Source organism: Pipistrellus kuhlii, unplaced genomic scaffold, assembly GCF_014108245.1.
Source record: "Pipistrellus kuhlii isolate mPipKuh1 unplaced genomic scaffold, mPipKuh1.p scaffold_m20_p_1, whole genome shotgun sequence".
Lineage (NCBI taxonomy): Eukaryota > Metazoa > Chordata > Mammalia > Chiroptera > Vespertilionidae > Pipistrellus > Pipistrellus kuhlii.
The window spans coordinates 83,233,835-83,246,519 of NW_023425404.1; the positions used below are offsets into that span (position 1 = coordinate 83,233,835).

Below are 12,685 nucleotides of genomic sequence, written 5' to 3' on the forward strand. Positions count from 1 at the left end.
GTTTTTAGCTTAAAGGACAGTAGTCTGTCTCCATTCTTGTTCTTTGGGATTTTTTCATTGTTGGATAAAATGATACATACATTGGGGCAATTCTCTCGAGATACAGTATACCAGTTGCACCCATGTGATAATGACAGTGCCCCTCAGAGGGAGGGAGCTGACAGTTGGGGAGCAGAGAATTCTGAAAACCAAAGTGATGACAGAGATGCTAAGCCTTTCTTTCACAAGTCTGATACCATTCTTCAGGCGGCCTGTAGGCCAGGCGTCTGCTGGACCTTTATCACTTGATATCTTGGCAGGCTGGACATTTATCACTTGATGTCTTGCTAGGTAGTGTGCAGGGCCACCTTGACCCTGGGTGAGTATCCCCCAAAACCTTTCCTGGTACAGCTCCTGCACATGGGTGCTGGTCTCTGAGGCCACACTGGGATGGCAGCATAGGTGCCTTCCATCTGCCACAGCAGTGCCTTGTCTGCACCCCCGTCCTCCACCTGGGCCTGGCCCCTTCTCCTTAAGCATCCCCATTGCAGGCCAAGACCTCCATGAAGTGTAGGGGAACTTGCCCCTCTACAGCTTCAAGACCACTTCTGGATGTTTCGAAAGCCATAAGCAGCCACAGCCGTTAGCAGAATCTCTCCGTCCCTTTCAAGAGTGACCTCCTGGAAGTCATTGTTCCTCCGGGTGTGGTAGGTGAGCATGCCCATGTCCTCACTGAACAGCTCCTTGGCCATGTGCCTGAAGATGTGTGCCAGGTACCCATCAGAACTGGCATCCTTGTGGAGCCTCATCTCCTTTTCCTTCATGTCTCCAAACAGAGTGTCCATGGCAGCATTATTTGAGGTGAGGTCACTTTGCTCCATTATCTGGACAATTTTACCTGAGGTTAACATGCAGTCAGCATGTGGGAACATCTTTTCAAAGGGTCTTCTTGTCATAATATGGGCCACAATGATGTGGAAAATCTTGTCTGGGACAAGTTCTGCTGTCTGGCAAAGTAATCCTTCACCACAGCGCCCATGATCTCTGGGGAGACTTGGCTGAGTAGAGGTGGAGGTGATGGAGTGACCCAGCATGTGTTCTGCATAACAGACCCAGCCATGGCAGGCAGAGGTCAGCATGGGTAGCTGGGGCTCTTCCTCATGGTGCTGGCAGTACCAACACACAAACTCCTTCCGACTCTCCAGGATGCTGAAGTCTGCAGCTATCTTCATGTCAAAGACAGTGTGCCCCAAGGCCTTTGAGGAAGCCACAGAGCCTTCTAGATACATTATTGATACTGAGGCTGAATTTAGCAGCAAAATAGGACAGAGACTGAGGACACACAGTCACTGCCAGCACCTTGTGCTGTGAGGTATCACATTTTAAATTAAGGTTTAGAACACAGAAGTCCTTGGTATTTTGTTGAGAAACTTGGACTCCTTCCTCTGCATTCACACAACTGTCACACGCTAGGCAGTCACTCAGAAATATATTGGCATCGGCTAACTTATGGAATTCTTCCTTTTCTCCATTTTCTTGAGCTGGACTCCGGACATTGACTGCAGCATTCTCTTGGTCATCATTTTTGGTTTTTTTTTTTTACTACATTCCTTCTGTGTGCAGTGCTCACACTTCATCTGGAGTGGGGCAAGCAGGGGCAGGTGGGGGCCGGCTCAAATGACCTGGAGGAAGCACAGGGAGAACAGTCACTGCTGACCATCTCTGGCACTGCTGGTGGTATCCTTTCTTCCTTTTTGAGCATCTATGAAGGGGAAGTGGTCTCAGTTACTAAGCCTGAGTACCAGGAGGCCAATAGCACTGTTGGGATCGTGCCGGTGGTGCTGGTCCATTGGTGCCTGACCAGTCCTCTAGAGATTGAACCTTCAGGACTATTAAAAGAGACAGTCCCCAGTGCTGCCCGCCTCTGCCACTGATTGATTGGAGTCTGAGGGGAGGGAGGAAACACCAAGAGGCTGCCTTCCAGCTGCTTGCCAGTCCTACCATACCACTCACTCTGGTTCCCTTTAGCCATCCCTTGATCAATGGAAGCCTTTGGGAAAGGGAGGGACCAAGTGGTCTTCCTTCTGCCCATTCACCAGTCACTGCTGCCACAGATTCATTAGAGCCTGAGGGACCCTGGCTTCCCTATTAGTCATCTCCCAATCAATGGAACCTGAGTGCCAGGGAATGGACCAGTCATCCCTTTGGTTGTTTTGGACATTACAGACCCTGGCTCTTCATATATGATACACACACACACATATATATGTATATATGTATATATGTATATATAAACACACACACACACATATATAAACACACACACACACACACACACACACACACACACACACACTAGTGGCCCAGTGTACAAAATTCATGCAATGGGGGGAAAAGGGGTGTTTCTCAGCCCAGCGGGCACTCTCTCCAATCAGACATACCTCTTGTAATCTGAGAACACTGGCTCCTAACTGCTCACCTACCTGCATGCCTGATCACCCCTAACCCCTAACTGCCCTGCATTGCTGGCCTGATCTCCCCCCAACTTTTCTCCCTTGCTGTCCTGATCTTGCCCCCAGCTGCCCTCCCCTGCCAGCCTGATTGCCCCTAACGGCCTCTTCTTTGGCCCTGCCAACATGGCTTTGTCTGGAAGAAAGTTGGATGTTGGAAGATGGCCAGTAGACACAGTCTAATTAGCATATTACCCTTTTAGTAGTATAGATTATATAAGGTAGGATTGCTTAAATTGGGGGGAAATCCTTTTTCATCAGGAGAAGATGCTCTTGATAAACAAAAGTATATAATTCCTATATCTGGACTGATAGCCAGCCATATGCACTATACTGTCAAACCATTCATCAAAAAATAGATTTTTTTTTTTTTTTTACATCTTACACCAAACAGCTGTTGCCCTTAAAAGCCCCCACCTTAGGTCCCGCCTTTGCAGTTCACCCATATTAAGTTCTGATTCATTGATTTCTAAGCCAGTCAGCATCTCCGCCTGGAGATGGGCCTGAGCAGAGAGGTGGGGCTGATCAGCAGCCCCAGTAGGGGCCAGAAAGAAAGAGAGGCGAGGCTGCTTGCCAGGCCCTGAGAGAGAGAGAGGCAAGGGCTGTTCAACAGCTGCCAGAAAGACTATGGATCAGCCCTGTTTCTCTCTTCAGGCCTCTCTTCATGCCTGATCCACAGCCCCCTTGGTAGTTAGTGCTGGGTCGCTGCACCCACAGCAATGGCCAGTCAGTACTGGGTCACCACGGCAACCCAGCACTGACTTCCAGTTGGTTGAGCTTTTGGTCGTTTTGAATGTTATGGACCCTGGGTTTTTATATATTAGGATTCTTATGGGAGCTCACTTGTAGATAAGTAACTGTCTTTCTCTAGTTGCTATTAATTATGGTGTGTTTTGGTGTGGGCCTTTTTGGTTTTTCTTTGTTTGGGACTTTCTACACTCCTGGACTTATGTGTTTTTTCCTTTACCAGGGAAAATTTCAATCATAAATTCTTTAATGGGTTCTCAATCCCTTGCTGTCTTTCTTCTCCTCTGGTACCTCTATCATATGCACCTTTTTATTCTTCGCATTGTCCCAGAGGTCACTTACACTATCCTCAATTTTAAAAATTATTTTCTTTTTTTTTTGCTGCTCTGATTAGGTGTTTTATGCTACCTTGTCTTCCAAATCACTAATTCAATCTTCTGCTTTACCTAACAGGTGCTGTTGATGTTTTTCTAAATTCTTCATTTTAGATATTATATTATTCATTTCTGACAGTTTTTATGGTTTTTATGTCCTTTTTAATGTTTACTATTTTTTATTATGTTTTTACTTGAGTTCATTTGTTCTTTTCCTAAGTTTCTAAAACATTCTTATAACCATTGTTTTGATCTCTGTATCTGGTTGCTTGCTTGCCTCTATGTAATTTAAAAATTTTCTGGGGATCTGTAATTTTTTTCATTTGGAGCATGTTCTTCATCTCCCCATTTTGGTTGCCTCTTGGTATTTGTTTCTGTATTTTAAATAGATCTTCTATATTTTCTAGTCTTGTTATGGTGAACTCATGTAATAGATGGCAGTGACCCAAACAGAGCCCCTGGTATCTGGGATTTGTTTATCTTGTATAATTGAAACTTTGTAGCCTGGAGTGGACCAAAGCCTTCTGCTCGCTCTGTGGTGGCAGCCATTTCTGTTGGGATTAATTTACCTTCTGTAATTGAAACTTCGTAGCCTTAATTGGATGCCTGGGCCTGTCAAGTGTACAGAAAGCTTGACTTCCTCCATTACTGGAGAAACTCAACCCTCCCTCCTGTTCTCTTCATGGCCGCAGCCATCTTGGGTTAATTTGCATACTTGCTCCTGATTGGTTGGTGGGCATGGCTGTTGGACATTGCTTGTGGAAGTAGTGGGTTGATGGTTAATTTGCATATCACTCTTTTATTAGATAGGAGACATATATATATGTATATGTATATACCTATATTTTTTAATTAGAAATATATATATAATTTATATATATATGGAAGAGGGGGAGAGAGAAAGAGAGAGAATCATTGATCAGTTGCCTCCTACATGTCCCACACAGGGGATCAAGCCCACAATCTGAGAATATGCCCTGACTGGGAATCCAACTGTGACCTCCTGGTTCATTGGTTGATGGGCCAGATGGGGCCATTCCTTCTTGACTTTTTGTCCTTTGTGCCTGTCTCCATATGATTTATTTTGTAAATCATTGGTTATAAGACTTATGTTCAGTTAATATTCAGTTGGTTAATCAGGTTGATTGTTCTGTAATTTAGTTGTGATTCATTTGGACCTGAGAGAGATGAGTGTAACTTCCATCTACTTCTTAGCCATTTTGGATCTCTTTTAAAAAATTAATTTAACTTTATTCTCACCTAAAAATGCTACAGAAATTTGGAACTAAAATTAAAAGCATTTTCCTGGCTAGTATGGCTCAGTGGTTGAACCTGTACTGTTTCTAAATAATTGAACACTTTTACAGTGCTACCAAGATTGCACAAGATTTCCAATTTCTCCATATCCTGTTATTTATTTATTTTAATACAATTTATTGGGGTGATATTGGTTAATAAAATTATATAGGTTTCAAGTATGCAACTCTATAATTCATCATCTGCATATTGCATTGTGTGCTTACCACCCAAAGTCAAGTCTCCTTCAATTACCGTATCTTTGATTTCCCTTTATGCATTATGACCTCTGGTAATCAACATACTATTGATATTATATAATGTCTGTGTCTATGAGTTTTTGTTGGTTTGTTTTTCTTGTTTGTTCATTTGTTGCTTTCAGTTTCATCTCACATATGAGTGAAATCATATGGTTCTTGGACTTTTTCTGTCTGATTTCTTTTTGCTTATCATCATATTCTCAAGATCCAAGCCCTCAGCTAATATTATATTCAATGGTGAAAAACTGAAAGCTTTTCCTTTAAGATCAGGAACAAGAAAAAGATGAATAAACACCATTATTCAACAGAGAAAGCCTAACCAGATTAATCAGGCAAGACAAAGAAAAAAAGTCATTCAAATTAAAAATGAAGGAGCAAAGGTATCACTTTTTACATATCACATGATTATATAGAAAACCCAGATTCCACCAAAATATTAGAAACAACAACCAAAAACCCCACAGTAAAGTTGCAAGATACAAAATTAATATAAAAATCTGTTACATTTTTATATGCTAAAAGTAAAATTTCAGAAAAAGAAATGAAAAAACATCTTTTGTAATTAAAACAAAAAATAAAATACCTACAGATAAAAATTAATGTAGAATGTGAAGGACCTATACACTGAAAACTACAAAGTGTATTAAAAGAGATTGAAAAAGACACAAAGAAATGGAAAGATATTCTATGTTCATAGATTGGAAGAATCAATATAGTTAAAATATTTACATTATCCAAAGCAAGATACAGATGTAATGCAATTCGCTCATTAAAATCCCAAAGGAATTTTTAAGAGAAATAGAGCAAAAACTCATCAGATTTGTATGGAATAACAAAAGATTCTAAATAGCCAAAACTATCCTGAAAAAAAAAAGAAGAAGAAAGTAGGAGGTATCATACTTTTTTACTTCAAATTATTATTATTGCTATTGTTATTATTAGTTCTCACCCAAGGATATATTTCCATTGATTTTTAAATTTTTATTGTTAAGCGTATTATAGATACCTTCCTCCATGTTTTCCCCTTTGCCACGACCACCCAGTTCCTGCCTCACCTCAGGCCTTTGCCACTTGATTGTCTTTGTAGCAGTGGCAGGCCCATACATACATGGATGTTGGGTTGCAGCAGTGGGGCTGGAAGCACCTGCTGTGGCCTTGAGAGTTGGTTCAGGGCTGTTCCCTGCAGACTCCTTCAAAACAGCATACTGTCCAATCTTAAACATTAAGAAATGCCCAGCTGAGCAGCATGTAGAGACAGCTACCATGCTCCTCTGCCAGGAGCAACAGAACACATGCCAGGATTTCCCACACCAACAGACAGATGCCCAACACACACACCCATGCACACTCTCCCTTGAACACACTCGCCCTCTAACACTCTCACCCTCACTCCAGTCCTTCCTGTAACCACATTGGTTTCCATTGAATTTTTAAGAAAGAGGAAGGGGGAGAGAGAAACATCCATTGGTTGGCTCCCATATTCACCCCAACTGGGGACTTAACTGAAAAATAGTTATGTGCCATGACAAATCAAATCCATAACCTTTTGGTGTGTGGGATAATACTCCACCTGACTGTGCCATGCAATTAGGACTATTTTTTTGGTTTTTATATTAGTCATCTTAATAGGTATGAGGTGATATTTCATTGTAGTTTTGACCTGCATTTCTCCAATGATTAATGATATTGAGTATATTTTCATATGCTTGTTATCCATATGTGTATCATATTTGAAGATATGCATATCTCTCTATATAAAAGGCTAAGTGACCATTGCAATCGAATGGACGACCAAACAGGATACGTGGGGCTGGCAGGAGGGTTAATGAGGGGTGACCAAATGACTGAGCAACAGGCTGCATAGGACGACCAGGCCTGCAGGGGGTTCAGTGAGGGGTGATCAGGCTGGCAGAGGGGAACAGTGAGGTATGACCAGGCTGGTGGGGGTACTTGGGGATGACCAGATTGGCAGAGGGGGCTATAAGGGACAATTAGGCCAGTGGGGGTTGACTAGGCTGGCTGGGAGAGGAGCATTTGGGGGAAACTAAGCCAGTGAGGGAGCAACCAGGCCAATAGGGGGCAGTTTGGACAGCCAGGCTGGAAGAGGGGGCTGTAAGGGATGACTATGCTGGTCGGGGGGGGCAGTTAGGGGTGACCAGGATGTCTGGGGGGGTGCAGTTGGAGGAAACTAGGCCAGCAGGGGGCCAGTTGGGGGTGACCATGCCAGCAGGAGGGGTTGGTTAGGGGAGATCAGGAAGGCAGGCAGGCAGGTGATCAGTAAGGAATCAGTGGTTCTGGATTGTGAAAGGGCCTAAACCAGCAGTTGGACATCCACCCAAGGATAGGAGGGTGTAGGCTGGGCTGAGGGGACCCCCCCCCCCCCATGCATGAATTTTGTGCACTGGGCCTCTGTTGATAAATAATTGCAGTTATGGGAGCATCTTTTATTTGTTCCTGAATTTAAGAAGAATGCTTTTGATTTTTTTTTGTAAGTTTAATTACTTTAGGTTGCCTTTTTCATTTTTTTCATTCCTTATTTATTAGAACAGAAATAAAATTCTTTTTTAGAGTTAGATACTTCATATGACTTATTTTTAATTAACATAGTGACTTAAATATAGAGCTGTACTAGCATCTGGAATAAATTCTCTTTGAACATGGTCACTTTAAAATATATTATTTTACTTAGATTTTTTTTGCATTTATATAAATGTAGTAGTCATTACATTTGAGTCTCTTGACCTTCTGGACATATGAAATTGAATTAAAGTGATACTTTAAATATATCGTTATTAATTTCAGAGAGGTAGGAAGAGGGAGAGAGAGAGAGAGAAACATCATTGATGAGAGAGAATCATTGATTGGCTGCCTCTTGCAAGCTCCCAATTGGGAATCAAGCCCACAACCCAGGCATGTGCCCTTGACCAGAATCAAACCTGGGACCTTTCAGTTCACAGACCGATGCTCTATCCATTGAGCAAATCCAGCTAGGGCTAAAGTGAATTTTTAAATTGTGGTAAAACAAAACATAAGATATATCCTCTTAATAAATTCTTAAGTGTAGTCCTAGCTGATTTGGCTCAGTGGTTAGAGTGTCGGCCTGCAGACTGGTTCGATTCCAGTCAAGGGCACATGTTAGGTTGTGAGCTCAATCCCCAGTAGGAGGTATGCAGAAGGTAGCCGATCAATGATTCTCTCTCATCACTGATATTTGTCTCTCCCTCTCCCCTCCTCTCTGAAATAAATAAAAATATATATTTTAAAAAATTCTTAAGTGTACAAACCAAAATTTTTAACCATAAGCAAAATGTTGTATAGCAGGTCTCTGGAACTTTTTCATATTGTAAAATTGAAACTTTATACCTATTGAATAGGAACTCACTGCTCCCCCCATTCCCAGTTATGATAATAATCACTATTTTGCTTTCTGCTTTTATGAGCTTAATTACTTTAGATATCTCATATAAGTGGAATCAGGATATTTGTTCTGTTATTGGTTTATTCCACTTTGCACAAAACCTTCAAAGTTCATTTATATTGTTGTACACAATAGGATTTTCTACTTTAAAAAGACTAAATATTCCTCAGTGTGTGTATATCACATTTTTTTATCCATTAACTGTTTATGGACATTAAGGTTGCTTCTACAGCTTTGCTATTGTGAATAACAAAGCAGTGACATGGGAGTGCAATATGTCTTTGGGTTCTGATCTAAACTCTTACATAAATACTATACGAATCTACTCAATAAAATAGTAATATGCAAATATACCAACAAGCCATGCCCATCATCCACACCCACCAGCCAATCTGAGCAAGTATGCAAATTAACCTCAACCAAGATGGCTGCCACAACAGAGATCAGGAGGGAGGCTTGTGTTTCCCCGGCAATGAGGAAGCCCAGCTTTCCACACACCCTGGCCAGTCCATGCCTCCACTCAAGAATACAAAGTTTCAATTATAGAAGATAAATTCCAAGAAAAATAACAGCAGCCACAGAGCTGGAGAGAGTAGGCTAGGGTTGCCCTGGCAATGGAGGAAGCCAAGCTTTCCACCTTCCCTGGCCAGCCTAGGCCTCTAATCCAGGCTATAAAGTTTCAATTATAAAGATAAATATATTTCAGATACCAGAGCCTCTGCTTGGGTCTCCATGGGGCATGGCTGGCCTGCAAACAACCACAGGCCCTTCGCCCAGGCCGTCCCATGCCCCAAGGGAACCCCTACCCTGATCCCGGACACCCTTCAGGGCAAACCAGATGTCCCCCACCCATGCACCCGGACTCTATCCTATCTAATAAAAGAGTAATATACAGATTGATCATCACTCCAACATGCAAGATCAAGGTAGCTTCCCCCAGGTGGTCAAAGATCCAGCCTCCATTTAGACACAAGATGGCCTGCAAGGGAGAGCAGTTGGGAGCAATCAAGCCTTCAGGGGATGGCAGTTATGGATGACCAGGCCAGCAGAGGACGGAAGTTGGGGGCAAACAGGTTGGCAGGGGAGCAGTTAGACATTAGTCAGGCTGGCAGGGCAGTGGTTAGGAGATGATCAGGCTGACAGGCAGAAGTAGTTAGGGGCAATCAGGAAAGCAGGCAGGTGAGCAGTTGGGAGCCAGCAGTCCTGGATTGTGAGAGAGATGTCCGACTGCCCAAAATGGGCAGTGGGACATCCCTCGTGAGGTCGCAGATTGAAGAGGGTGCAGGCTGGGCTGAGGGACCCTCCCATGCATGAATTTCATGCACCAGGCCTCTAATCATACCATATGATCCAGCAATCCTACTCTTTTTTAATTACCAACTGAGGACACATTTAATTTATTTTAAAAAGAGAAAGACATAAATCAGTTGCCTTTCACACATGCACTGCCTGGAGATTGAACCTGCAATCTGGGTATTTGCCCTGACTGAGAACTGAACCTATGGTCTTTCAGTGTACAAGAGAATGCTCCAAACAACTGAGCTATACAGATTAGGGCATGGAAGTTCTAATATTTTGAGGAACCTCAATACTGTTTTCCATAAAGGCTGCATCATTTAACATTCCCATCCACAGTGAACAAGAATTTTATTTTCTCCACATCTTTCCCAACACTTTATTATCATCATCATCATTATTATTATTAACATTATTTAACTAGGAAAATTCTATTTCAGATATTTACTTTCTGATTAAGAAGTTACTTTAACTTCCATTTTGTGTAGAAACAGCTAACTTATAAAATCAATTATTTTATTTATTAAACTAGAGGCCCGATGCATGAAATTCATTCATGGGGGGGCATGTCCCTCAGCCCAGCCTGCACCCTCTCCAATCTGGTAGAATCTGGCCTAATTGGGCAATTGGACATTCGGACTACTGGCTCCCAACTGCTTGCCTGCCTGCCTTCCTGATTGACCCTAATCACTTCTGCCTGCCAGCCTGATTACCCCTTAACTACTCCCCTGCCAGCTGGATTGATGCCTAACTGCTCTCCTGCCAGCCTGCTTTGCCCTAACTGCCCTCCCCTTTAGGCCTGGTCACCCCAAACTGCCCTCCCCTGAAGGCATGGTCCCCCTAACTTCTATCCCCGCAGGCCTGGGTCCCCCGCCAACTGCCCTTCCCTACAGGCCAGTCACCTCCAACTTCCCTCCTCTGCTGACCTGGTCATTCCTAACTGCACTCCCTGGCAGGCTGGATTGCTCCCAACTGCCCTCCATTGCAGGCCTGGTCCCTCCCAACTGCCCTCCTACTGGCCATCTTGTGATGGCCATCTTGTGTCCACATTGGGACAGGATCTTTGACCACATGGGGGCAGCCATCTTGTGTATTTGAGTGATGGTCAATCTACATATTACTCTTTTATTAGATAGGACAGAGGCCTGATGCATGGCTGGGGGCCAGCTGGTTTGCCCTGAAAGGTGTCCCTGATTAGGGTGAGGGTTCCCTTGAGGTGTGGGATGGCCTGGGCGAGGGGCCTGTGGTGGTTTTCAGTCTGACCACGCCTCCCGGCAACCCAAGGAGAGGCCCTGGTATCAGGAATTTATTTACCTTCTACAATTGAAACTTTGTAGCCTAGAATGGAGCCAAGCCTCCTGTTGCCCCATGAAGGCAGTCATTTTTGTTGGGATTTATGTATCTTTTATAATTGAAACTTTGTAGCCTGGAGTACAGGCCAAGGCAGGCCAGGGCTTCAGAAGCTTGGCTTTCTCCATTGTTAGGGGCAACCCTAGCCTCCTTCTCTTTCCAGCTCCATGGCTGCCACCATTTCTGTTTGGATTTATTTATCTTCTATCACTGAATCTTTGTAGCCTTGAGTGGAGGCCGAGGCCAGCAAGGGCAGGTGGAAAGCTTGGCTTCTTTCATTGCCAGAGACACCCAAGCCTCCCTCCTGCTCTCTGTGGCTGCAGCCACCTTGGTTGGGTTTATTTAATATTCACTCCTGATTAGCTGGTGGGCATGGCTTATGGGTGTAGCGGAGGTACAGTCAATTTGCATATTGCTTTTTTTTTTTAGATAGGATGTAGAGTACCTCTGTGTGCCAGAACTGTGAGTTCAATTACAAGTCAGGGCACATATGTAGATTGCAGATTTGATTGCCAGACATGGTATGTACTGGAGGCAACAAATTGATGTGTCTCCCACATCAATATTTCTCTCCTCTCCTCTCCTCTCCTCTGTCTCTAAAATCAATAAATAATATCCTCAGGTGAGGATTAAAGAAAAGATTTAATGATACTATTTTCACCTCAGTCTCCTGAGCCTGAGGATCTATGCCAGATATCTATTTTTGGCTTACTTTGATTAGTGCTTTGTTTTTTGTTTTTTTAGATGGTTCAATTGTTTGTTTTTAGATTTACTTCCTTTTTTTAATCTAGATTTAAGATAATTTAATTTTTTGATTTATATTGAACATTAATCTGCTTCCCAAATATTACATATACAAAAGGTTTACTTTAAGAAGTATCATCCCTCCGGTAAACTTTCCCTTTGTTCTCCAAGTCCTGCCGCCCTCTTGAAGGTAATTTAATTATATATATAAAACTATTTGGGTGACATTGGTCAATAAGATTAAATAGGCCTCAAGTGTACAATTCTATGTTACATCATCTGTATATTGCATTGTGTACCCACTACTAAAAGTCAAATTATCTTCTGTCACCATACATTTGACCCCCTGTATAGCCCCTCACTCCCATCCCTTTGGTAACCACCACACTCTTGTCTGAGTTTTTGTCTGTTTTTTTTTCTTGTTTATTTTTTGCTTTCTGTTTTATATGCCACATATGAGTGAAATTTTTTGCTTTCTGTTTTATATGCCACAGATAGCACAGTGAGTAGAACATCAGACTTTTAAGCATATTGTTTTCTGATTTATATTTTTTGTGTTTTATTTTGTAAGTGTGTATTTCTTTCTACTTTTTTCCTTATTTTCGTTTTATTTTTACACCAAAGGTAGTTTAATAGATAATCTGTTTTTAACTTTTTTTCAGTTAGCATTACGTCCTCCAATAAAGAAACAACCCAATTAGAATTCTTTAT

The 12,685-nt window shown here is 42.5% G+C and overlaps 1 pseudogene; it reads right to left on the minus strand.

Annotated features, from left to right (window-relative positions):
• Positions 1 to 326: 326 nt before the first annotated feature.
• LOC118705515 lies at positions 327 to 1,622 on the minus strand (annotated as a pseudogene).
• Positions 1,623 to 12,685: the final 11,063 nt, after the last annotated feature.